Genomic DNA, 24,845 nt, shown 5'->3' with positions numbered 1-24,845 from the left:
AACCAGGCCATTTTTTGCGATACAGCACTGCGCTACTTTAACTGGCAATTGCTCGGTCGTGCAACGCTGTACCCAAACAAAATTGATGTCCTTTTTTTTCCCACAAATAGAGCTTTCTTTTAAACACCTCTATGTTTTTTTTATTTTTTGCGCTATAAGCAAAAAAAAAAAAACAATTTTGAAAAACGAAAACAATATTTTTTACTTTCTCTTATAAAACATATCCAATAAAAAATATAATGTCTTCATCAATTTAGGCCAATATATATTCTGCTACATTTTTTTTTTTTTTAAACCCAACAAGCGTATATTGATTGGTTTTGCCCAAAAGTTATAGCATCTACAACTATGAGATTTTTTTTATTTATTTTTTTAGTAATGGCTGACGATCAGCAACTTATCATATGTACTTGAGTATAAGCCAACCCGAATATAAGCCGAGTCACCTAATTTTACCACAAAAAACTTGGAAAACGTATTAGCTCGAGTATAAGCCTAGGGTGGGAAATGCAGCAGCTACCGTAAGTGGAAAAGAGGGTCAACAATGCCCATTTGCAGCTTCACTGTGCCCATTTGCAGCCTCACTGTTCCCATCGCAAGCCTCACTGCGCCCATTGTATGCCTCACTGTGCCCATCGCTAGCCTCACTGCACCCATTGTATGCCTCACTGTGCCCATCGCAAGCCTCACTGCGCCCATTGTATGCCTCACTGTGCCCATTGTATGCCTCACTGTGCCCATCGCTAGCCTCACTGCGCCAATTGTATGCCTCACTGTTCCCATCGCAAGCCTCACTGCGCCCATTGTATGCCTCACTGTGCCCATCGCTAGCCTCACTGCGCCCATTGTATGCCTCACTGTTCCCATCGCAAGCCTCACTGCGCCCATTGTATGCCTCACTGTGCCCATTGCATGCCTCACTGTGCCAATTGCATGCCTCACTTTGCCCATTGCATGCCTCATTGTGCCGATTGCAAGCCTCACTGTGCCCATTGCAAGCCTCACTGTGCCGATCTGCATACCTGAGGCTGATCTCCGTGTCATGCAGTCGGCAGCTGTCCAGTGTAACCCCGCCCCACCTCGTCCATGATAGACGGAACACTCAGTTTCCCAGTAGTGAGTCAGTCTTCAGTGTTCCGCTTTTCACGGACTAGGATGAGGAGGAGGCGGGGGGCGTGGCCTGGCGATGGCTGAATGAAGACACGATTCTAAGGAGCTCCCGGCTTCCCCCAGCTTAATGCGACCAAAAAACAGCTAATCTTTTATGTGACTGCGGCATGAGCAACCCCAATCAGTACCGAACCAGATCGGCGACCCGTGGGAACCCTGTCAAGACATCGCAGACGGATATCCAGAGATTCCTCCGAGGCCCGCAGCAGCCCTTACTGGGCGCCATTGCAGAACCGCCACGTGCATCTCGCATGGAGACCGAGGTACCCATTCTGCCTACCTCTCACGTTCCACTAACGGAACCAGAACACATCATGGGAACCCCAGCAGCTTTCAGATCGGACACGGCTGGCCCCTCACGGACCCCGGGACGCCTGGAGGAAGAGCTCTGTGACATGCTTCAGGCTCTCCCCACGAAGTCTGATATTGAAGCTCTTATCCTCCGCATTGAAGAGGCACACAGCAGAGACATGGCGGCGGTGAAATCAGACCTTCACTCTATGACAGAACGCATAGATAAGGATGAAGCTGCAGTATCCTCCCTGGAACTTAGAGTGTCGGCTCTAGAAAACTCGCAGACCGCACAAGCCATCACGGTAGGAGAAATGCAGCTGCATTTAGAGGAAATGGAAGACCGTAGCCGCCGGAACAATCTGCGGCTACGAGGAATTCCGGAGGCCACAGGAACAGAGGACCTGGCCGCCACGGTCACAGCTATATTTCATAGGGTTTTGGAGGCTCCCCTGCCGTCACTGGAAATGGATCGGGTGCACAGAGCCCTGGGACCCAGGTCAATGGATCCAGAACGACCTCGAGACGTTCTGTGCAGATTACACAGATACTCTCAGAAAGACACCATCCTCCGCAAGTCCTGGGAACATGGCCCGATTGAATTTGATGGAGCAAATATACAAATTCTCCCTGATCTGTCGAGAGCAATACTCCAGAGAAGAGCACTCCTGAAGCCAGTATTAGAAACAGCGAGACAGCATGGATGCACGTACCGGTGGGGGTATCCCCTGGCGGCGACATTACGAAAAGCACAGTCATCGTTCACACTCCGTTCGCCGGCGGAATTGCCAGCACTCTTCACGTTTATGGATGCTGAACCGGTGCGAGTTCAGAACTGGCTTCAAACCCTGCAACGATCATCTGGACGTATGGGACCTCCCTCGACAGCACGATTCTCCCAACCGACCCGCCCTCAGAGAACCAGAAGGCGTTCGCGGGAGCCGCCATTGGAACGAGCAAGTGAGTCATAATTTTTTTTTGTTTTTTTTTTCTCCCTTCACAAGCACAGACTTCCACTTCCCACTTAGATGGCGCTCTCAGCTACCATTTAATCTCCCCCTCCTGACAACATGTGATAATCGGGACCATTTGCCCTGTCGCCACCATCTATGGAGAAGCTAGTGCCTGCCAAGATACTCTTTCTACCTAGCCTGAACGATGTATTTACCCCCCTCGCTGGAGGGGTGCCCTGGCTTCCCCCCCCCCTTTCCCCTAGGTCTGGTGGCTATATCCCCACCCCCCCTTTCCAGCTTGTTTTGAAGAGAGCCTTTCAGTACTCACGGAACAGTCTCAAGAACCCAGTCACTTTTATGGCCCCCTTTACATGTGTGTGGGACCTATGAGACACTTCTCTTACCGCTACGCTACATACAGAGAAAATAAGACCTATGCTTTTATGGCAAGCACAATGGTTATCTTCACATATAAGCACTAGATATATGTCTATCTCACCATGTACTCTCTATAGTTTAACTAATCTTACATTCTCTTTCAGGTATAAGTGAATAAGAGATGAGGTCCCATAACCACAATATATCTGGGTGTCTTTGTGCCCCAATTTTTTTTCTCCCCCCCTTCTATGTGGCAACAACTCCTGAGAGAAGGGGGAGATCTGGTATTTTTATTTATTTATTTATTTATTTATTTTATCCACCAATTATAAAGAGATACCACAGCGATAGTAGCGGGGGACCGATGGATCCGGCTCAGTTTGGCCAAGATCGGGGCTCCCCCTGGAGTACATATCTCCCTCAGCAGACCGCTCTAGAGCACTATTTAAAAAGGGTTTTGTCTCTCTCACCTTTTGGTGGGGATGGGGGGAGGGGGGGTGGGCTCTAAGGGAATGTCTCTTCTCCTCCCAGGGGGACATGGCTCTTTCGTGGCAAAGGCGAAATAGAGGTGGAGTTCACATTAATTAACGTAATGGGGCAGGAGAGACCGATGTGTTCATTTCTTAGAGGGGGGGAGGAGTTTATGGTGGGATTGGGAAGATAACTGTGCTAGGAATCTTCCTTGGAATTGCTTATAATCTATAGCCATAGGTTATAGATAACCACATGTTTATACTGTTTATTAAAATTTAAATATTCTGGTGGTAAATACCTATGTTGCACTGTTTGCTCATATTTACACGTTCCAGAGATTAACAAATAATGGTTAGCAATGTTTGCCCTGAGTTACATGCTTTAGATGAATACACTATGAGTAGCACTGTTTGCCTATATTTACAGGATATATGTAAATGCGGGAAGGTTAGCGATGCTCGCTAGGGTTCTCTGCTCTTTCGGTAATCACATGACAGCTAGTGTTATTAGTTAGCTAATATATGAGTTGCTTATGCCTATATGATCACTTCTACACCTACTTTGGTCGGGAGGACTGGGGGGGGCCGGCCAGCTGCTTTTCGGCCTCTGCTGACCTCACTCCCAAATAGGTTAACGCCTACCCCCGGCTTGATGCTGGGAAGCGTTTGAGCAGTATTTTTTTTTACTGCAACTAAGGTCTAGCCTTCTCCCCTTCTCCGGAGGTGGTGACACCCAGTTTTTCGAGTACACATCTTCCTTCGGCACTTCTTTTCTTGAGTGTCTCTGGGAAGATCTTCTCTTTTCCGCTCTAATTCTTTTTTTTTTCCTCTCCTTTTCTTCTTCTTCTCTCTCTTCTTGACCTTCTCCTCCTACCTACTTCCGTTCCTCTTCCTCCCCTCCCCTCCTTCCCCTTAAATTTTTCCTATACCCCATCCCCCATCATGAAGGTTCTGAATGTAACCTCGCTTAATGCCAAGAGCCTTAACACACCTGAGAAAAGACGGATGCTTCTACAAGACCTACACCCTCTCAAATCGGATGTGGCCTTCATACAGGAGACACACTTTAGGGATGACAAACTACCCATCCTGAAAAACAGGTCATTCCCGACTGTGTATCATTCCACCAATCAAGGGGCTAAGTCAAGGGGGGTTTCTGTTCTTCTGTCAAGCAGAGTGCCATGGTCGCTCATAGATTCTAGTACTGACCCTGGAGGTCGCTATCTATTTGTGAAGGGCATGATCGGCAATGTTAAAATCACTTTTGCGAACCTATATGCCCCGAACGAACACCAAGAAGTCTTCCTAAGTAGGACACTAGTGAAGTTGAACAACTTCACAGAAGGTCATCTGATTGTAGGAGGTGACTTGAACATCCCGTTAGTGCCGGCAGAAGACACATCCACGGGGTTGTCATCTATACCTCTCAGTACTAGGAAACGTATTGCTCATTCCCCACATGACAGCCAACTTATTGACATATGGCGTCTTCTTCACCCCCAGGAAAAAGACTTTACCTTCTATTCTAATCCCCACAAGACATATTCACGCATTGACTATTTCCTAATCCCCCATGCCCAATTGCATGCAGTACGCACTTCAGCTATAGGCTCCATCACCTGGTCAGATCACGCCCCTATTTTCGTGTCCTACGCTCTTACAGATTCCACGACCACCAAACCAAATCAATGGAGACTGAATGAAAGTCTCTTGCAAGACAAGGACGTTCTAGAAGACGTTACTAGAGAACTGAACTACTATTTTAGTACTAATGATACCCCAGACTGTGACCCAGGCATTATTTGGGAAGCACACAAGACGGTTATACGGGGCGTGTTAATTAAACACGGGACTAGGATCAAACGGAAGCGGACCGAGCAGCTCCAGTCCTTATTAAAGGACCTGGCCGCCCTGGAGCTTCGGCATAAACGAATACAAACCCCATCCCTAGAGAGAGACCTCCTTGTCAAACGGACACAAATTACAAATATCTTACAATTGAAAGCCAAAGCAGCAATGCAGATTTGTAGGAAATTCTCTTATGAATCAGGGAATAAATGCGGGAGACTTTTGGCCAGAACCTTGCGAGAACAGAGACTTATAACATATATTCCACATCTCATACCCCCCAATAAGCCCAAAGTAACGAAACCACAAGATATTACGAGAGTATTCAGAGAATTCTATAATTCACTATATAATCTGAAAACCAAACCACCTACTCCAGAACAGATAGATTCTTACCTGTCAGCATCACTTATGCCCCAACTATCAGGTGTAGACAAGGACATTCTTGAAGACCCCATCACTATAGAGGAAATCCAGGGAGCGGTCGGAGCCACTAAACAGGGGAAAGCACCCGGTCCAGATGGCCTTACAGCCCAATACTACAAGACCTTTCTTCCCTCCCTTGCCCCTTACATGGTCAAATTATTTAATGCACTGGGCTCAATGGCATAATTTGCAGCTGAAACTTTACTCGCGCACATCTCGGTGATCCCCAAGGAAGGGAAAGATCCGACATCATGTGGAAGCTATCGGCCGATCTCGCTGCTCAACCTAGACCTTAAAATATTTACTAAGATACTAGCAAATAGGATTCAACATTATATCCCGAGCCTGATACACCTAGATCAAGTGGGCTTTGTTCCTACACGGGAAGCTAGGGACAACACCACAAAAGTATTAAATCTACTCCAGGCGGTGAACCAGTCAAAGACACCATGTATCTTCCTTAGCACGGACGCGGAGAAGGCCTTTGACAGGGTGAACTGGAATTTCATGCTTGCTGTCCTGAGACACGTTGGCTTCGGTACCAAAATGCTACAGTGGATATCTTCAATCTACTCCCGACCAGCAGCAAGAGTACGGGCCAACGGTGTTCTGTCAGACACTTTTGATATCTCCAACGGGACACGCCAGGGGTGCCCACTATCGCCTCTCCTCTTCGCCCTGTCACTGGAACCATTTCTCTGCACAGTCCGACTCAATCCAGATATTGGAGGAGTTAAGATTAGAGATACTCAACATAAAGTTTCGGCCTATGCCTAGCTACTTTAAACAAATTCAAAAAACATTCTTTGACTTCATCTGGGCACATAGACGACCACGACTACAGCGTAATCAACTAATACTACCTAAGCAATACGGAGGACTAGCAGTACCAGACATACGCAAGTATTACCAAGCGATACACCTAAGTAGGGTGATAGACTGGAACAGACACACAGACTTTAAATTATGGGTGCGAATAGAACAGGCCCAATCAGACGTTCCTCTTAGTGGAGCCCCATGGTGCTATACTTCTCTCCCACGAGAGGTGAAAAACCACCCTCTCATAGGCATTACAGCCAAACTATGCTCAGTACTCCTTTCGACCCCCAATATATCCTCCAAGACGTCGCCCCTGTACCCGATTAAGGGGAACCCCCTTTTCCCTCCGGGAATGGGGGATTCAAACTTCCGAGACCTGAAGGAGTTGAATCTTACACGGGCCTCCCAATTTGTACGGGGGGGGGGCGTGGCCGGCGGTCCCGGAGCTGATGAATCAGTCTGGTCCTTTCCGGCTGGGTTTTTGGAGTGCTCTTCAGCTCTACCACTCCTTCAGAGCTCTCCCGGCTCCGGGGCTGTTCGCCAGACCCCTCACTGCCTTTGAGGAATTCTGCTCGGAGACGGGAATAATGCCCCACACACTCTCTGCTAACTACGGGTTATTAGTTACCCCAGCGGAACCTCACGTTCTGAACTGCATACAAGCATGGGAAAAAGACCTAGGTAAAAATTTCAGTACACCACAGCAACAACACATTCTCAGGTTCACATATAAATCCTCTATTTGCACGAAAACGCAAGAGACCAATTTTAAAATCTTAACCAGGTGGTACAGAACCCCAGTGAAGTTACAGAAAATCTTTCCAGATACTTCTGATCAGTGCTGGAGATGCAAGGAAGAAAAGGGAACCATCTTACATATTTTTTGGACCTGTCCCAAACTACAACACTTTTGGACAGAGGTTCAACGCATTCTCCAAAAATTCACAGAACGTAAAATCCCAAAGGACCCAGCGTATTTTCTTCTACACGCCACCGACATTCCAGGGAAAATATACAAAAAATCTATTATCCGGCATCTCCTTGATGCTGCCAAAGCTTGTATCCCTCTTAGGTGGAAGTCTCCACAACCCCCAACAGTTGGAATGTGGATCCGAAAGTAAAAGACATAGGTAGATTGGAAGATCTAGTACTAACTGCGTGACATCAACAAGAGCGATACTCTAAGACTTGGTCGACATGGAACGTCTTTATCTTTTCAGATGAGGGAAGAGCCCTCCTTGACAGTGCCCTAAATGACTAAAAGTCATCCTGTTACATAAATGAATAACCATTGACCCTACTGGCTACAGAGCATCCAGAAGTTCTGACATAGGCCACTCCTGAGTGTGGTGGACACACATAGGGTTGTCCTCCAGATCCCCCCACCCCCCCACCCCCCCACCATTCCCTATCCCCCCCCCCCAACCCCTCTTCTCAGACTCTTTTTTTTTTTTCTTCTTTCTCTCTCCTTTCTCTCTTCTTTTTCCTCTGTTTAACTCCCTATTGTCTTTCTACTTTTCTCTCAGCTATAGGGACCTGTATTAACGGGACCCAATCTTTCTAATATAAAATAGTCAAAATACAGTGGATCCGGTCGGAGACCCACTAAGGGGCAACACAATAGCACCATTAATGTTACTGTCCTATGTACATCCAGCACCAAGATGTTGCTTTAAGCACTTACTAAGAGAAAAAAAAGAAAAGGAGAAGTTTCAGTTAACCAAACTGTTATAATGTCCTTTAGATGTAATGTAATAAAATGTTCTCGTATATAAATGTTAACATGTAAGGTATTGTAGGATAACAAACTGTAAATGCTCAGATGTGTGTCTTTGACCGTGTTCCTTGAATAAATAAAATAATTGTAAAAAAAGAGGAGGAGGCGGGGCGGGGTTACACCGGACGCTGTCTGTCTGCATGACACAGGGGCTGATCGGAGAGACTTGCGTATAAGCCGAGGGGGGCTTTTTCAGCACAAAAAAAGTGCTGAAAAACTCAGCTTATACTGGAGTATATACGGTGTATCAGGGGCGGACTGACAACTCATGGGGCCCCGGGCAATAGGGGATCATGGGGCCCCCTTTTGTCCCCACCCACCCACACACAAGCCACACCCTCACAAAGCACCACGTATATATTGCACTGCTACATTACATACATTGGTCACAAAATTTCTCTACTGTATGTTCAAAATAAATGTTTAAAGAGTTAAGAAAATAAAGAAAAATAAAATCACATTAACCACGTACATTTACTGCGGGGCTGCGTCTCCTGTGAGAAGAATCACGTATAGGTACTTGATTCTGCACTTGCAGGTCTGCGCGCTGTTTGACCCGCTGCCGCTGTGATTGGACACACCGAGAGCTAATCAGCGGGTCTGGCGGAGCCGATGTTCACGGGGCCTGACGATTGTTTCCAACAGAGGCAGAACGGTGGTCTGCCGATGTAAACGAGTCAGATTGCCATTCTGTTAGTAGGGAAGACCGAGATCCTGTGTTTCTGCTAAACAGGAACACAGATCTGTCTTCCCACATTTAAAGCACCTCCCCCACACAGTTAGAAAGCACTTCCTAGGAACACATTTAACGCTTTGATCGCCCCTGGTGTTAACCCCTTCTCTGCCAGTGTCATTAGTACAGTAAAAAATTACTAGCAAAAAAATAAAAATTCTATAAAAATATCCCATAGCATATTGGGATTTTTACCAAAAACATGTAGCAAAATACATATTGGCCTAAACTGATGAAGAAATTCGATTTTTTAGAATTTTTTATCGGATATGTTTTATAGCAGCAAGTAAAAAATATAGTTGTTTTTTTTTTCAAAATTGTCGTTTATTTTGGTTTATAGCACAAAAAATAAAAACCGCAGGAGGTGATAAAATACCAAAAAAAAGAAAGCTCCATTTGTGGGGAAAAAAGGACATCAATTTTATTTGGGTACAGCGTAGCACGACCGCGCAATTGTCAGTTAAAATAACGCAGTTCCGTATTGCAAAAAACAGCCTGGTCATAAAGGGAGTTAAACCTTCCATGGGTGAAGTGGTTAAGGGGCAATTCACCATTCCCTTTCATGGAATCGCAGAGCAGCTGCATGGTGCACGATTCACATTGCTGTGTGTATGTGCACATCAGGGGGTGGAGTATGGGCGGGGCTGCAGAGGCAGGCACAGCAGGGATTGGAAGGATGAATGATAAGGAGGCGGAGCAAAATTATCAGCACACTGCACTCGGAATCCTGTGACTCTCAATGTCTCACTCAGGATTTGTGTGAGTAAGATATTGAGTAAAGGGATCGGCACAGTGACAGTGCGCCTGTTCACAGCCAAAAACAAGAGAGAGAACAGCAATGATGACAGCTTGGAGATTAGGCAGAAGGCAGGAAGCAAATGGGTGACAACGGCTCAGAAAATTACAGCTACAGTTCCTCTGTGTGTACGCAGTGCAGTTTACCATGCAAGTGGTATCCTAGCACTCAGAGGCGTAACTAGAATCTTCAGGACCCCGGTGCAAGAAACCATGAAGGCCCCCCCCCCACGGGGCATTGCTAGGTCTACAAAAGATCTTGGGCTAGAGCCCATAGCTGTGTAGCAAGTAAAGAAAGTCATACGCTTAGGCAGGCATACACATGTAAACAATATACAGTGGGGACGGAAAGTATTCAGACCCCCTTACATTTTTCACTCTTTGTTATATTGCAGCCATTTGCTAAAATCATTTAAGTTCATTTTTCCCTCATTAATGTACACACAGCACCCCATATTGACCGAAAAACACAGAATTGTGGACATTTTTGCAGATATTTTAAAAAAGAAAAACTGAAATATCACATGGTCCTAAGTATTCAGACCCTTTGCTCAGTATTTAGTAGAAGCACCCTTGTGATCTAATACAGCCATGAGTCTTTTTGGGAAAGATGCAACAAGTTTTTCACACCTGGATTTGGGGATCCTCTGCCATTCCTCCTTGCAGATCCTCTCTAGTTCTGTCAGGTTGGATGGTAAACGTTGGTGGACGGCCATTTTTAGGTCTCTCCAGAGATGCTCAATTGGGTTTAAGTCAGGGCTCTGGCTGGGCCATTCAAGAACAGTCACAGAGTTGTTGTGAAGCCACTAGCTTCATTATTTTAGCTGTGTGCTTAGGGTCATTGTCTTGTTGGAAGGTAAACCTTCGGCCCTGTCTGAGGTCCTGAGCACTCTGGAGAAGGTTTTCGTCCAGGATATCCCTGTACTTGGCCGCATTCATCTTTCCCTCGATTGCAATCAGTCGTCCTGTCCCTGCAGCTGAAAAACACCCCCACAGCATGATGCTGCCACCACCATGCTTCACTGTTGGGACTGTATTGGACAGGTGATGAGCAGTGCCTAGTTTTCTCCACACATACCGCTTAGAATTAAGGCCAAAAAGTTCTATCTTGGTCTCATCAGACCAAAGAATCTTATTTCTCACCATCATGGCGTCCTTCAGGTGTTTTTTAGCAAACTTCATGCAGGCTTTCTTGTGTCTTGCACCGAGCAGAGGCTTCCGTTGGGCCACTCTGCCATAAAGCCCCGACTGGTGGAGGGCTGAAGTGATGGTTGACTTTCTACAACTTTCTCCCATCTCCCAACTGCATCTCTGGAGCTCAGCCACAGTGATCTTTGGGTTCTTCTTTACCTCTCTCACCAAGACTCTTCTCCCCCGATAGCTCAGTTTGACCAGACGGCCAGCTCTAGGAAGGGTTCTGGTCGTGCCAAATGTCTTCCATTTAAAGATTATGGAGGCCACTGTGCTCTTAGGAACCTTAAGTGCAGCATAAATTTTTTTGTAACCTTGGCAAGATCTGTGCCTTGCCACAATTCTGTCTCTGAGCTCTACAGGCAGTTCCTTTGACCTCGTAAATCTCATTTGCTCTGACATGCACTGTGAGCTGTAAGGTCTTATATAGACAGGTGTGTGGCTTTCCTAATCAAGTCCAATCAGTATAATCAAACACAGCTGGACTAAAACGAAGGTGCAGAGCCATCTCAAGGATGATCAGAAGAAATGAACAGCACGTGAGTTAAATATATGAGTGTCACAGCAAAGGGTCTGAATACTTAGGATCATGTGATATTTCAGAGCGTGGAACCCCTATTTACATCAGGGTTCCTTGAGCCCCCCCATTGCATCAGGGTTCCCAAAGAGCCTCCCCTTACATCAGGGTCCCCAAAGAGCCATCCCACTTACATCAGGGTCCCCAGAGAGCCTCCCCTTACATCAGTGTCCCCAGAGAACCTGCTCTTACATCAGGGTCCCCAGAGAACCCCCTCCTTACATCAGGGTCCCCAGAGAGCCCCCCTTACATCAGGGTCCCCAGAGAACCCCCTCCTTACATCAGGGTCCCCAGAAAACCCCCTCCTTACATCAGGGTCCCCAGAGAGCCCCCCCTTACATCAGGGTCCCCAGAGAGCCCCCGACCCCCCCTTACATCAGGGTCCCCAGAGACCCCCCTTACATCAGGGTCCCCAGAGAGCCCCCCCCTTACATCAGGGTCCCCAGAGAGCCACCCTTACATCGGGGTCCCCAGAGAGCCTCCCCTTACATCAGGGTCCCCAAAGAGCCATCCCACTTACATCAGGGTCTCCAGAGAGCCCCCCCTTACATCAGGGACCCCAGAGAGCCCCCCCTTACATCAGGGTCCTCAGAGAACCTCCTCTTACATCAGGGTCCCCAGAGAACCCCCTCCTTACATCAGGGTCCCCAGAGAGCCCCCAAGCCCCCCTTACATCAGGGTCCCCAGAGAGCCCTCCCTTACATCAGGGTCCCCAGAGAGCCCTCCCTTACATCAGGGTCCCCAGAGAGCCCCCGACCCCCCCTTACATCAGGGTCCCCAGAGAGCCTCTCCCCCATACATCAGGGTCCCCAGAGAGCCCCCCCCATACATCAGGGTTCCTAGACAGCCCCAATATGTCAGGGTCCCCAGAGAGCCCCCCCATACATCAGGGTCCCCAGAGAGCCCCCCCCTTACATCAGGGTCCCCAGAGAGCCACCCTTACATCGGGGTCCCCAGAGAGCCTCCCCTTACATCAGGGTCCCCAAAGAGCCATCCCACTTACATCAGGGTCTCCAGAGAGCCCCCCCTTACATCAGGGACCCCAGAGAGCCCCCCCTTACATCAGGGTCCTCAGAGAACCTCCTCTTACATCAGGGTCCCCAGAGAACCCCCTCCTTACATCAGGGTCCCCAGAGAGCCCCCAAGCCCCCCTTACATCAGGGTCCCCAGAGAGCCCTCCCTTACATCAGGGTCCCCAGAGAGCCCTCCCTTACATCAGGGTCCCCAGAGAGCCCCCGACCCCCCCTTACATCAGGGTCCCCAGAGAGCCTCTCCCCCATACATCAGGGTCCCCAGAGAGCCCCCCCCCATACATCAGGGTTCCTAGACAGCCCCAATATGTCAGGGTCCCCAGAGAGCCCCCCCATACATCAGGGTCCCCAGAGAGCCCCCCATACATCAGGGTCCCCAGAGAGCCCCCCATACATCAGGGTCCCCAGTGAGCCCCCCATACATCAGGGTCCCCAGTGAGCCCCCCATACATCAGGGTCCCCAGTGAGCCCCCCATACATCAGGGTCCCCAGTGAGCCCCCCATACATCAGGGTCCCCAGTGAGCCCCCCATACATCAGGGTCCCCAGTGAGTCCCCCATACATCAGGGTTCCCAGAGAGCCCCCCATACATCAGGGTTCCCAAAGAACCCCCCATACATCAGGGTTCCCAGAGAGCCCCCCATACATCAGGGTTCCCAGAGAGCCCCCCTCATACATAAGGGTTCCCAGACTTAACCCCCCCCAGAGGTACCCCGGTACCTGGCGCCTGTGGACCGCGGGATCTCACTGGGGCTTGTAGTTCTCTTCCTGATTCTGTACAGTGGAGAGGGGAGGGGCCTCTGACCCGGGCAGCAGTCGGCAACAGTGTACAAGCAGAGCAACTCACTTGTACACTGAAGAGTGAAACTTGTAGCTGCCCGGGTCAGAGGCCCCTCCCCTCTCCACTGTATACACTCTGGAGGAGAAATACAAGCCCCAGGGAGATGCCGCGAGCACTATAGAGCTGCCGATCGATGCATCCCACTCCCACCACTGCATCCCAGACTGAAAGCCACAGGTGCAGGGGGGAGATGCTGTGTCTTGTCCCCCCCCCCCCACAGCGGCAGAACGGCTCCGCCGCAACGTGGCTGCCAGCAGCACAACCCTAGATCCGACGAGCAGGAGCTTCTCACGGGCCCCCTACTGGCCGCGGGCCCTCGGTCAGCGTCCGAATTCCCGAATAGTCAGTCCGCCCCTGCGGTATATGTTGTTGCTACTATACAATTATTTAGAATGTGTGAAGTTGATCCAAGTTCAATTGGTGTCTTTTTTTCTTTTTGACAGTGGATCTGGACCTCTTGAACTCTTCACATAAGGCTTGAGTATATGTATAGCGTACAGCAGCCTGGTTTTCTTTGTGGTACCAGCTGAGTACTGTTTTTAATTGGTTAGTTCACCTGTAACCTAGTGATGGTTCATTAGAGCAGAATATAGGTGATTGTAGTGACTGGTTCCAATAGGTAATGACAAAGCGATAATATTTGCGTCAAACGCATCTACCGCAGTGTCCCTGCTCCATCTGTTAACCACCTGTCACATGAGCTTCAATAAAGAGGACTTTTGGAAGTACAGCCGTCCGGAATCATTCTCTGGCTCAATTGTTTGTACTCTGTCAGGAGGTGATACCTACTGATTACTGAATGAGAAATACATTATTCTGGTCATCTGAAGTTCCTAGGCCTAGGGATTTTGTCTGGCCATACATTATAAAATACATTTTGTACAATTTTCTTTTAGATTTACCAGTGGTGGCCCATAATGCAGGGGCACCGCCCCCTAATCTACATGCGGGGCACCAGACGCATGGATTCCAATAGGTTGTTTTTTTTTGAAGCACATGTTTAGAGCCTGAGGCTCCGGGAGAAGAAGCAACAGCCCCGGAGTAAGGAGTACCAGGAGCGAGGAGCAGCAGCCCTACCTCGGATTCTTGTCATCTGCCTCCTAAGGTAAGGAGGCCTCTGATCGTCGCCTTTCCGTCCATCTCTCGCGGGGTGAGGATCACCGCCTTCCAGTCCATCTCCTGCAGGAGGGGGATTGCCACCTTTCCGTCAGTCTCCTGCAGGGGGTATTGCCGCCTTTCCGTCCCTCTCCTTCCAGGGGGAGGATCACCGCTGACCAGAATGCTTTGCACATAAGAAAGATTAGGAAGTGGCATAGTCCCAAAATCAGTGTGCTAGAGGCCAATGAGTTGAGGATGCATTGAGATGACAGCTCAGGACTACAGAGCCCAGAATGCATTTGGTGATGGAACACAACATCTCTGCAGTCAGCAGTTGCTGGGAGGGGCAGCTGGGCCAGTCTGCTAGATAGGGGATCCGATAGCGAGGAAGGCTAAGCACACTCATAGCTCCCAACTGTCCCTGATTTGGAGGGACTGTCCCTGATTTGAAGCAATGTCCCTCTGTCCCTCTTTCCTTCTCATTTGTCCCTCATTTTGGGCCGATCTATATAGTTGTATATAAAATGCACTTTTTATCTTTCAAAAAGTGTTTCCCAGAGCTAAACCTTTCATCCAATTTCTAAATTGCTGCATTTGTAAATGTTAAAAGCCAATATAAAGGAATAGTAGTGGTAAAAAAGCACTTTAATTAACCTTTTTTTTTTGGTTATGTCCCCTTTAAGTGGTGTGCCAAGGGGCGTGTTCTATGCCTACATACGTTTGCTAGTAGGTGTCCCTCATTGCCATCTCAAAATGTTAAGAGGTACACACTGTATCAGCACAAGGACAGAGGGGGAGCCCCCAAATCCAGGAAGAAAGGGGAGCACACATCACTTGGATCCATCCATGTGATTCCAAGTCCTCCTTAGCTTGCATTTCGTCCTCCTTCCTCTGCCTGCATTCCATCGCCTTCCATCTCCTTGGATGTTGGATATTCGCTATTGCAATGCTGATCCTCCTCCCGGCCGATCAGCGAAGCGGGTCGCGAGATCCGTCACCTGATTGGCTGAGAGGACAGGCGATCCTAGTGGATGCCTAGGAGGAGGGGAGGAGATGCATGGCCGCCGAGATGGAGGAATGGAGGAGATGTCAGATGCCCACTGCCAATGCCTGCTGCCGAGATTGGGTAAGACAGCAAGAGGGCGTGGGGGAGACGGGGTCTGGGGGGTTTGAGGTGCCACTGGAGGGTGGTTGTTTGCCGCCCCTCCCAAAAAAGAAAAACACCAGCCACCACTCCATAACATCTACACCCTGTCCCAGGAGATGAACAGTCCCATCTGATAGAAGGTGACAGTGGCGGCTGGTGCTCCAGTGGGGTGGGAGGGCGTCAAACAAACCACAATTGTAAAATAGAGCTGTGCAGTCTTTGAAATACTCAGACTAGCCCGTCTGGCACCAACAACCATCCCACGTTCAAAGTCACCACTTCCAGACCGCCCACCGTGGATATGCATTGCTACTTTGACTTTAAGTACCGTGGTTATAGCAGCAGATAGCTGCCATATCCCCGGTATTTCTATCCATGGCCGGCGATCCTCTTTTACATTAAAGTGGTCTCAGTGGCAGATTCGGCGTGAGATCACTTTTATGGGTGGCGGGAGAGGTGACCCCCCGTCGCTTCCTGGGCGTCTCCCCCTGCTTACCGGAGCCGGTGGAAGCGGCTGAAACACTCCGGTCCAGGTGGACTAATGGGCATGAAGTCCAGTGAAGGCAAGATGGCCCCTACTCGACTCTATGCCCCTGGAGGACCAGAGCGGCGTCAGACGTCACTTCCACCCTCCGGCCTTTAATAGAAATAAAAATAGACTTTTTTACTTTTTTTTTTTTTTTTAATTGCTTTAAAGTGTAAATGTGAGATCTGAGGTCTTTTTGACCCCAGATCTCACATTAAAGAGGCCCTGTCATGCTTTTCTTCTTCAAGGGATGTTTGCATTCCTTATAATAGAAATAAAAGTGATCCAAAAAAAGTTTTTAAAGGGACAGTGTAAAAATAAAAAATAAAAAGTAAAATAAATAAGAAAAAAAAATTTAAAGTGCCCCGTCCCTCCGAGCTCGCGCGCAGAAGCGAACGCATTCGCAAGTCGCGCTCACATCTGTAAACGGTGTTCAAACCACACATGTGAGGTATCGCCGCGATCGTGAGAGCGAGAGCAATAATTCTAGCACTAGACCTCCTCTGTAACTCAAAACTTGTAACCTGTAGAAATTTCTAAACGCTGCCTATGGAGATTTTTAAGTGTCAAAGTTTGCCGTCATTCCACGAGCGGGCGCAATTTTGAAGAGGGACATGTTGGGTATAAATTTTACTCGCTGTAACATTATCTTTCACATCATAGAAAAAAATTGGGCTAATTTTACTGTTTTATTATTTTTTAATTAAAAAAAAAAAGCTTTTGCAGCACAAATACGGTGTGACATAAAGTATTGCAACGATCTCCATTTTATTCTCTAGGGCAGTGTTTCTCAACTCCAGTCCTCAAGGCGCCCCAACAGGTCATGTTTTCAGGATTTCCCTCAGATAAAACGGCTGTGGTAATTACTAAGGCAGTGAAACTGGGCGGCACAGTGGTGCAGTGGGTAGCACTCTCGCCTTGCAGTAAGAAGGGTTGCTGGTTTGAATCCCGACCATGACACTACCTGCCTGGAGTTTGCATGTTCTCCCTGTGTCTGCGTGGGTTTCCTCCGGGTACTCCAGTTTCCTCCCACACTCCAAAGACATGCTGGTAGGTTAATTGGATCCAGTCTAAATTGGCCCTAGTATAGGTATGAATGTGAGTTAGGGACCTTAGATTGTAAGCTCCTTGAGGGTATAGGGACTGATGTGAATGTATAATATATATATATATGTAAAGCGCTGCGTAAATTGACGGCGCTATATAAGTACCTGAAATAAATAAATAAAATAAATAAAAAACTGATCAAATCACCTGTGCAAAATAATGGAAATCCTGAAAACATGACCTGTTGGGGCGCCTTGAGGACTGGAGTTGAGAAACACTGCTCTAGGGTAAAAATTGTTGGGTGTAGCCTCAGGTAGACAATATATAGACACAAAGGGGGAAGGAGAGAGAGTACAAACAGTTGCTGAGGCTGTCCTCCAACACTCTCAAACCAAAAAGAGGGAACTTATTTATTTTTATTTATTTCAGGTACTTATATAGCGCCGTCAATTTACGCAGCGCTTTATAGACTATCCCGGTACTGATAGACAAACAGTCAAATTAGTAAAAAAAAAATCATTTATTAAACTATACAGGAAAAACAATAACAATAAAAAGGGATATTAAACCTCACATAATACAAAACTCGTAGGTTTATATATATATATACACGTTTTATATGTAATAAATGTTTTTTTTTTTTCACTAATTTGACTGTTTATCAGTACCGGGATAGTCCATAAGTTCCCTCTTTTTGGTTTGAGAGTGTTTGAGGACAGCCTCAGCAACTATTCGCACTCTCTCTCCTCCCCCCTTTGTGTTTATTCTCTAGGGTGACTGAAAAAATATATATATAATGTTTGGGGGTTCAACTTCTAAGTCATTTTCTAGCAAAAAAAAAATAATAAAATGATTTTAACTTGTAAACAACAAGTGTGAAAAATGGGCCTGGTTCTTAAGCGGTTAAATCGCTTTTCTTCCCTGTTCTGATACTCGGACTGAATTTCAGTAAGTCGTCTTCACCACGTCTAGATGCCTAAATGCATTGAGTTGCTGCCGTGTGATTGGCCGATTAGCAGTTTGTGTTACCAGGCAATTGAACAGGTGTACCTAATAAAGTGGCCAATGAGCGTACAGTATATGCAATATGTATAGAGCATCTGTCTATGTACAATGTATAGAGCATGCATATGATGTAGATAGGTGGTACCTGCGTACAGCCTGTTGTTTTCCTCTTCTGCTCTCTGTGTTGCTCTTCCTGGAGTGCTGGGAGTGAGATCTGTGCAGTCACTGTGGGGAGTGTCCTGCAGGGGGAAGAGCGAGGATCATAGAGGGAGACACAGAACAGATTCCATTTTCCTGATTACTGTACTGTCTGCTTTACCAGTCTTCTGCAATCCATCTCCCCATTATAGGTTAAGTTGACTGCCGAATAAAAGTCACCGGATACAACTATATCACACTCACAGCTGGAAAGTGTTAGGACTTTAAAGTGCCAGCAATACATAAAGTCTGTTAGTGAAACTAAATACATAAAAATAATTACAAAATATAGAAAGTCCTGTGAGCCTCCACTAGCCAAAAAAGAAAGGACCGGAACACAGCATGTAATGCATAGGTGGAGGGAGTACATGACTGTGGCAGCAGTGGAGTTAACACAGAGGGGGAGTGTATATTAGTTAACCGAGGGGGAGGCACTAGGAGGGTCTTTATAAGTTCATCCCGCCCTGGGGGGAGTAACAGTTTTCCTGAAGAAAGTTCCCTGAAGAGCAGCATGGCTGACCTGGAGCGCCTGATGGAGCAGATGAGAGTAGAAGCAATGGTGAGAGGGGCAGCCTGGCTCCAGGACACCTTAGAGGAAGCAGTGAGGGGAACAGAGCCTGCATCTAGCAGGGGGGTAACGAGCGACACTAGGACTCGGCGGTCGCGCCCCCCAGAGAGGTTTTCCCCTGAACAGCGGCAGCCTGGGACTCACTCCGGTCCCTCAGCGGGCCTGCCGCCAAAGAGAGTGGCAAGCGAACGGGAGGGACGGGGGAGAACCGAGGGTGGACCGAATGGCGGTCAGCGGGGTGGAGCGGGAGCGGCGCAGCGGCCTAGCACAGCCAGAGTGGAGAGAAGCGTTAGCCCCGCCCCCAGAGTGAGGGAGTCGTATGTGCGCAGCGGTGCACGAGGAGAGATCCCTGGGCCTTCTGGTTCCACGGCAGGGGATCGCAGAAGAAGCGAGAGAGGACGGCCGGGTAGAGCAGCGATAGTACCTGACGGCAGGACTGTGGTTCCCAACACCGGTCCGGGCAAGGTACAGCAAAAAACGACAGGCAGATGGGATACGTGGAGGCGGGGGTGTATGGCCGCGGTTTCCACGGCAACCTTGGTGTCCAGGCCGGGTGGGCATTCAGCGGCTGAGGAGGAAGAAGGAGAGTGCATTGGGGAGGATGAGCGGTCCGGGTCAGAGGAAGAGGCGGCCCCCCCCTCCAGGAGGACAACAGCGGTGGAGAACAGAAGTCCGGCTGATGAGGCTACGCCTGTGCAGCCTGGTGAGTCTAATGTCATGATTTCTGTTGCAGGTCTGCCGAGTAGTGGGGGGCTGGGGGTTGCAGGTGTGAGTGAAGCTGGCAAAGTGAATGACACAAACGGGGGGGCCTCTGGCTTAGGGGGTTTTTTCTTGGCAGGCATAAAAAGAGCTCTTACAGCGTTTTGAAGCGGCAGAAAAGGGTCGCACGGGCCCGGCGGCGGCATGGGTTCCGCCGGGGGTTGCAGGGGCGGTAGGGGCAACAGGTGGAGCAGAAAAAAGTGTAGGGCCGGTGGTGCAGGCCGCAGTCGCATTGCCCAGCCCAGCGGTGACAGTGAGTGGGGCCGCGGAAGGGACGGAAAAATCGGCGGAGGCAGCTGGCAGGCAGGACATAACAAGGTTGGCTGACGCGGCAAAATGCGAGGTCTATGTTTGCTATGAGGGACCGTTAGGGTCGCACTTAAAACAAGAAGTGCGTGAAAAACTGTGAAAAGGTGAGTATGTGGAAATTTTTTCACTGCTACCATTGGAAAAATTTAATCTTGATAGAGTTAAGCCGGATGGCTCTAAGAAGGAGGATGAGGAGAAGAGGAGATATCGTTTGATCCCTAGAACGTTTGCTAACTGGTTGCAAGCGTTTGCGATTATGGCAAGTGTGATAGGGGAAAAACAACCCGAGCATTGTTCGGCACTGTTTTGTTATCAAGATGCTATTTGGTGAGGCGTACAGAGTTTATGGGGGAACAGCATGGTTGAGGTATGACGAACAATTCCGACAGCGGAGGGCGGTCAGGCCGGCTCTGCGTTGGGATCACAAGGACATCAGCCTCTGGATGAAATTGATGACGACGGCGAGGGCCCCCAATCAGTTTTTTCAGGGGGGGGGGGCGGTGGACTTTCGTCCCAGGGACATTCGGTCGGAAATAGAAAAGGGGTTTGTTGGCAATACAACACCGGGACATGCAGGTTTGGAGTCGCATGTAAGTATAAACACGAATGTTCAGGGTGCGGGGGATCTCACCCCGGGTCCAGAGGTTCCAAGCAGGGAAAAGCACGTACAGGAGACTGCAAACAAAAGGGAGGACCCCAGTGAAGGTGGAAAGGATGCGACCGTTTCTAGGTAGGTATCCGGACAGGGCAGCAGCTCAATTGTTGGAGGTAGGTTTTTTTTATTTCGGTTGGCTTTAAGATCCCATGCGAGTTGACGGTGATTCCACCGGTTCCACGCAATTTGCGGTCAGCAATGCAACATCCGGATGTGTTTTTTGGAGAAGCTAAGGAAGGAAGTTGCATTGGGGCGGATGGGTGGCCCATTTCCAGCGGCGCCGTTTGACGATCTAGTGGTCTCGCCGCTGGGGGTGGTACCAAAAAAAAAAAGGAACCAGGTAAATTTAGGCTAATTCATCACCTATCTTTCCCAAAAGGGGGGTCAGTGAACGATGCTATAGATCAGGGGGCGTGCTCCGTGACCTATACTTCATTCGACGTGGCAGTGGGATGGGTCCGTCGTTACGGTTAGGGGGCCCTGATGGCGAAAGCGGATGTGGAATCTGCTTTCAGACTACTGCCGGTGCACCCGGATAGTTTTAGGCTACTAGGTTGTCATTGGAACAATGAATTCTACGTGGACAATTGCTTACCCATGGGCTGCGCGATATTTGAACACTTTAGCTCCTTCGTGGAATGGGTTGTGCGGGATGTGTCGGGGGTGAATTCTGTTATTCATTACCTAGACGATTTTTCTTTGTATAGGTCCGGCGGCCTCCAGGATTTGCGTGGTGCTGTTAGCCACGCTGGAGCACATCGCAGATAGATTTGGCATTCCATTGGCTGCTGATAAGACGGAGGGACCGTGAACGGTCATCCAGTTTTTTGGGCATTGTCATAGATTCGGACGCAATGGAATGCAGGCTGCCGGACGATAAGCTGGAAGATCTGAAGAGAGAAATTGCAGGGCTTTTAGGTTTAAAGAAAGTGCAGTTAAGGACACTACAGTCAGTATTGGGCAAGCTGAATTTTGCATGCCGCATATTACCGATGGGGAGGGTGTTTAGTCGCAGGCTTGCGTCTAGCACGAGTGGAATAAAATCACCGAGACATTTCGTGCGATTAAGAGAAACGCACAGGGCGGATTTGAGAGTGTGGTATATGTTTTTGGAAGCTTTTAACGGTAGGGCACTGTGGATGTCTGGTCCAGTCAGCAACTTTGACCTGGAACTATTCACGGATGCCGCAGGTTCCACAGGTTTTGGGGCATTTTTTCAGGGACAATGGAGTGCAGGACCATGGCCCCAAGCATGGGTGGAGGCAGGATTCACGAAGAATCTGGTGCTGCTGGAGTTGTTTACGGTAGTGCTGGCAGTGGAGCTGTGGGGAACATCATTCAGGGATCTGAAGGTGCGTTTCCATGGGGACAATTTGGGGGTGGTGCAAGTTATCAACGGGATTACGGCATCATCCACGCCAGAGATCAGGTTATTGCAACGCTTAGTATTGCGCTGTCTGCAGTTGAATGTTTTCATTCATGCGGTACACTTACCAGGGGTGGAAAATGTGATAGCTGATGCGTTGTATCACTTTCAGTGGGACAGGTTTCGGGAGTTGGCGCCGGAGGCGGAGCAGCAAGGAGTACCTTGTCCCGAATGGCTGTGGGGGATAGCATTGGCCTCATCGCGGGATGGATAAGGAAGTCGGTGAGTGGGTCTACATGGGCAGCGTACTCTAAAGTATGGAACGAATGGATGGGGTTTGTTCAAGGAATAGGGGAGGAGCCGGTGGGGCGAGAAGTGAGGTTGTTGTTGATTTATTACATTGCCAGAAAAATGGAGGAAGGCGTGTCTGCGTCATGGTAAATAAGACGGTTGCGGGTTTGGCTTTTCTGTTAAATTACAAGGACGGGTGGACTTTGCTAAGGATTTTGGGTAAGGCAGGCTATGAAGGGCTATAGGAAGTCATGATCGGGGTATTAGTCAGCCCTTCTAGGAAAGTGAAAGGGGGGCTGGGTTATCATGATGTACAGTATGGAGCGGAGGGGTTAAAGTTGTGGTTACGGAAATCTAAGACCGATCAGCTGGGAAAAGGAAGACTGGTGCAAGTTTACCCAGTGAAGGGATCACAATTATGCCCGGTAGAAGCAGTTCGGGAATTTTTTAAAAGTTCGTTCAGAACGACCGGGCCCCTTTTTGGTACATTTAAGTGGTGAATTTTTATCTAGATTTCAATTTGTGGCAGTCTTTACAAAATGCATACGGGGTTTGGGCCTGGATGAGAAGGATTTCTCGTCCTATTTGTTTAGGATAGGAGCAGCTACGGAAGCAGTCAGAAACGGTATGCATGCACCGTTATGGGATCTCTGTTATGGGATCACTGTTATGGTATCTCTGTTATGGGATCACTGTTATGGGATCTCTGTTATGGGATCACTGTTATGGGATCTCTGTTATGGGATCACTGTTATGGGATCTCTGTTATGGGATCTCTGTTATGGGATCTCTGTTATGGGATCTCTGTTATGGGATCACTGTTATGGGGATGTGGTAAAGAAGGTGGAATATAGGAGTTTTTTATTGTTCGGTTGTTTTTCTTTTCTTCTGTTTCAGATTCGTTGCCGAGGATGGTCTGGATCATGGGCCATTCTTACGTGTCCTGGGGGGCACGGAGAGGTGATGCACGTTTTTGAGGGTAGGCAATTGGGTTTCAGCAAACGGGAGGCATGTATCAAGTGGTTGGGGTTCCCCGGCATGTTGTGGGGAAGGTTGGTTGCTGAGGTTCATCGGTATGCACAACGAGATAGGCCGCCGGACGTATTAGTTATTCATTTAGGCGGCAATGACTTGTGCGTTAGGGCCATGGTAGACATTAAACGGGACATAAAGTTGGACGTTTGGCAGTTGAAGGAAGCTTTTCCTAAGATGGTGATTGTCTGGTCCGACATGGTGGCGCAGACATCATGGAGGATGGCTAGGTCGGTAGAAGGTGTGAACAGGGCACGGAGAAAAATAAACAGAGAAGTGAGCAAGTTTGTGATTAATAATGGTGGTTTAGCGGTGAGACACCTTGAACTTGAGTTTGAAACCTGGAGGTATTTAAGGTCTGATGGGGTTCACTTGAACGAAGTGGGTATAGACTTGTGGGCCTTAGGTTTACAAGATGGCATACAGCGAGCACTTCGGGTGTGGAGGGGCACACAAGAATAAGGTTTTATTCTCGTGTGCTGTGGCGGGCGTTGGTCTGGGCAAGAGAAAAAAGATGGCAAAAAGTAAGAGTTTTTTTGGGAGCCAGCGTTGATATGGCTCATGATGGTGGTTCCCGGTTAACGGAGGTTAACCGGGAAGTGATAATGGGGCTCTGCGGTCATTGGTAGTCTCTGAGCCAGCTTGTCGGCTTGAGGCCTATGTGACAAATTTGATGGGACCGCAGGGTAAGTTTTTGTTATTGGACACTGATGATTATGAAGATATTGCTCAGACCAACGCTTGAGAAATTAGACAGGTTGTTTAACAGATGTTGTTGTTTTGCTGTTTTATGTTGGATATGTTTTATATCCATAGTGTTGATATTCTAAGATATATTTGTTTAAATAAAATAGGCTGCTACGGCCTTTTATACTCCAATATCGGTGTGGTCTGAATTATTGGGGTAAGGGTTTATAGTGGTGGCAGAAGGGCATGTTAATTACATCTGTTATCCTACAGTCAAGAAAGGACCGGAACACAGCATGTAATGCATAGGTGGAGGGAGTACATGACTGTGGCAGCAGTGGAGTTAACACAGAGGGGGAGTGTATATTAGTTAACCGAGGGGGAGGCACTAGGAGGGTCTTTATAAGTTCATCCCGCCCTGGGGGGAGTAACAGTTTTCCTGAAGAAAGTTCCCGCCCACCCTCCCTTATATTGGTAAAGTATTGTTAGGATGTAGGGTATTGTATTGTTTCTTCTACAGGTGATGGTCGCAGATATGTCGTGGCAGGGGCGGGCGTTGGTCTGGGCAAGAGAAAAAAGATGGCAAAAAGTAAGAGTTTTTTTGGGAGCCAGCGTTGATATGGCTCATGATGGTGGTTCCCGGTTAACGGAGGTTAACCGGGAAGTGATAATGGGGCTCTGCGGTCATTGGTAGTCTCTGAGCCAGCTTGTCGGCTTGAGGCCTATGTGACAAATTTGATGGGACCGCAGGGTAAGTTTTTGTTATTGGACACTGATGATTATGAAGATATTGCTCAGACCAACGCTTGAGAAATTAGACAGGTTGTTTAACAGATGTTGTTGTTTTGCTGTTT

The 24,845-nt window shown here is 48.3% G+C and overlaps 1 protein-coding gene across 5 annotated transcripts in view; it reads right to left on the bottom strand.

The window, feature by feature from the left end:
• LOC141121673 (von Willebrand factor A domain-containing protein 5A-like) overlaps nt 1-18,398 on the bottom strand; it is a 147,197-nt gene extending 128,799 nt beyond the window's left edge. For 2 of the 5 annotated variants that reach the window (XM_073611367.1, XM_073611403.1), the window contains exon 1: nt 18,272-18,392. The gene's annotated coding sequence lies outside the window, so the exon portion shown is untranslated. Of the gene's footprint in view, nt 1-18,271 lie in introns of all 5 variants that reach the window. The other 3 variants (XM_073611411.1, XM_073611394.1, XM_073611376.1) reach the window with 3 other exon arrangements.
• Between the last annotated feature and the right edge of the window lie 6,447 nt (nt 18,399-24,845).

The sequence above is a fragment of the Aquarana catesbeiana genome, linkage group LG01 (assembly GCF_042186555.1).
Source record: "Aquarana catesbeiana isolate 2022-GZ linkage group LG01, ASM4218655v1, whole genome shotgun sequence".
Taxonomy (NCBI): Eukaryota; Metazoa; Chordata; class Amphibia; order Anura; family Ranidae; genus Aquarana; species Aquarana catesbeiana.
The sequence above is the reverse complement of the archived record's forward strand: the minus strand, read 5'-3'. Positions and strand labels throughout refer to the sequence as shown.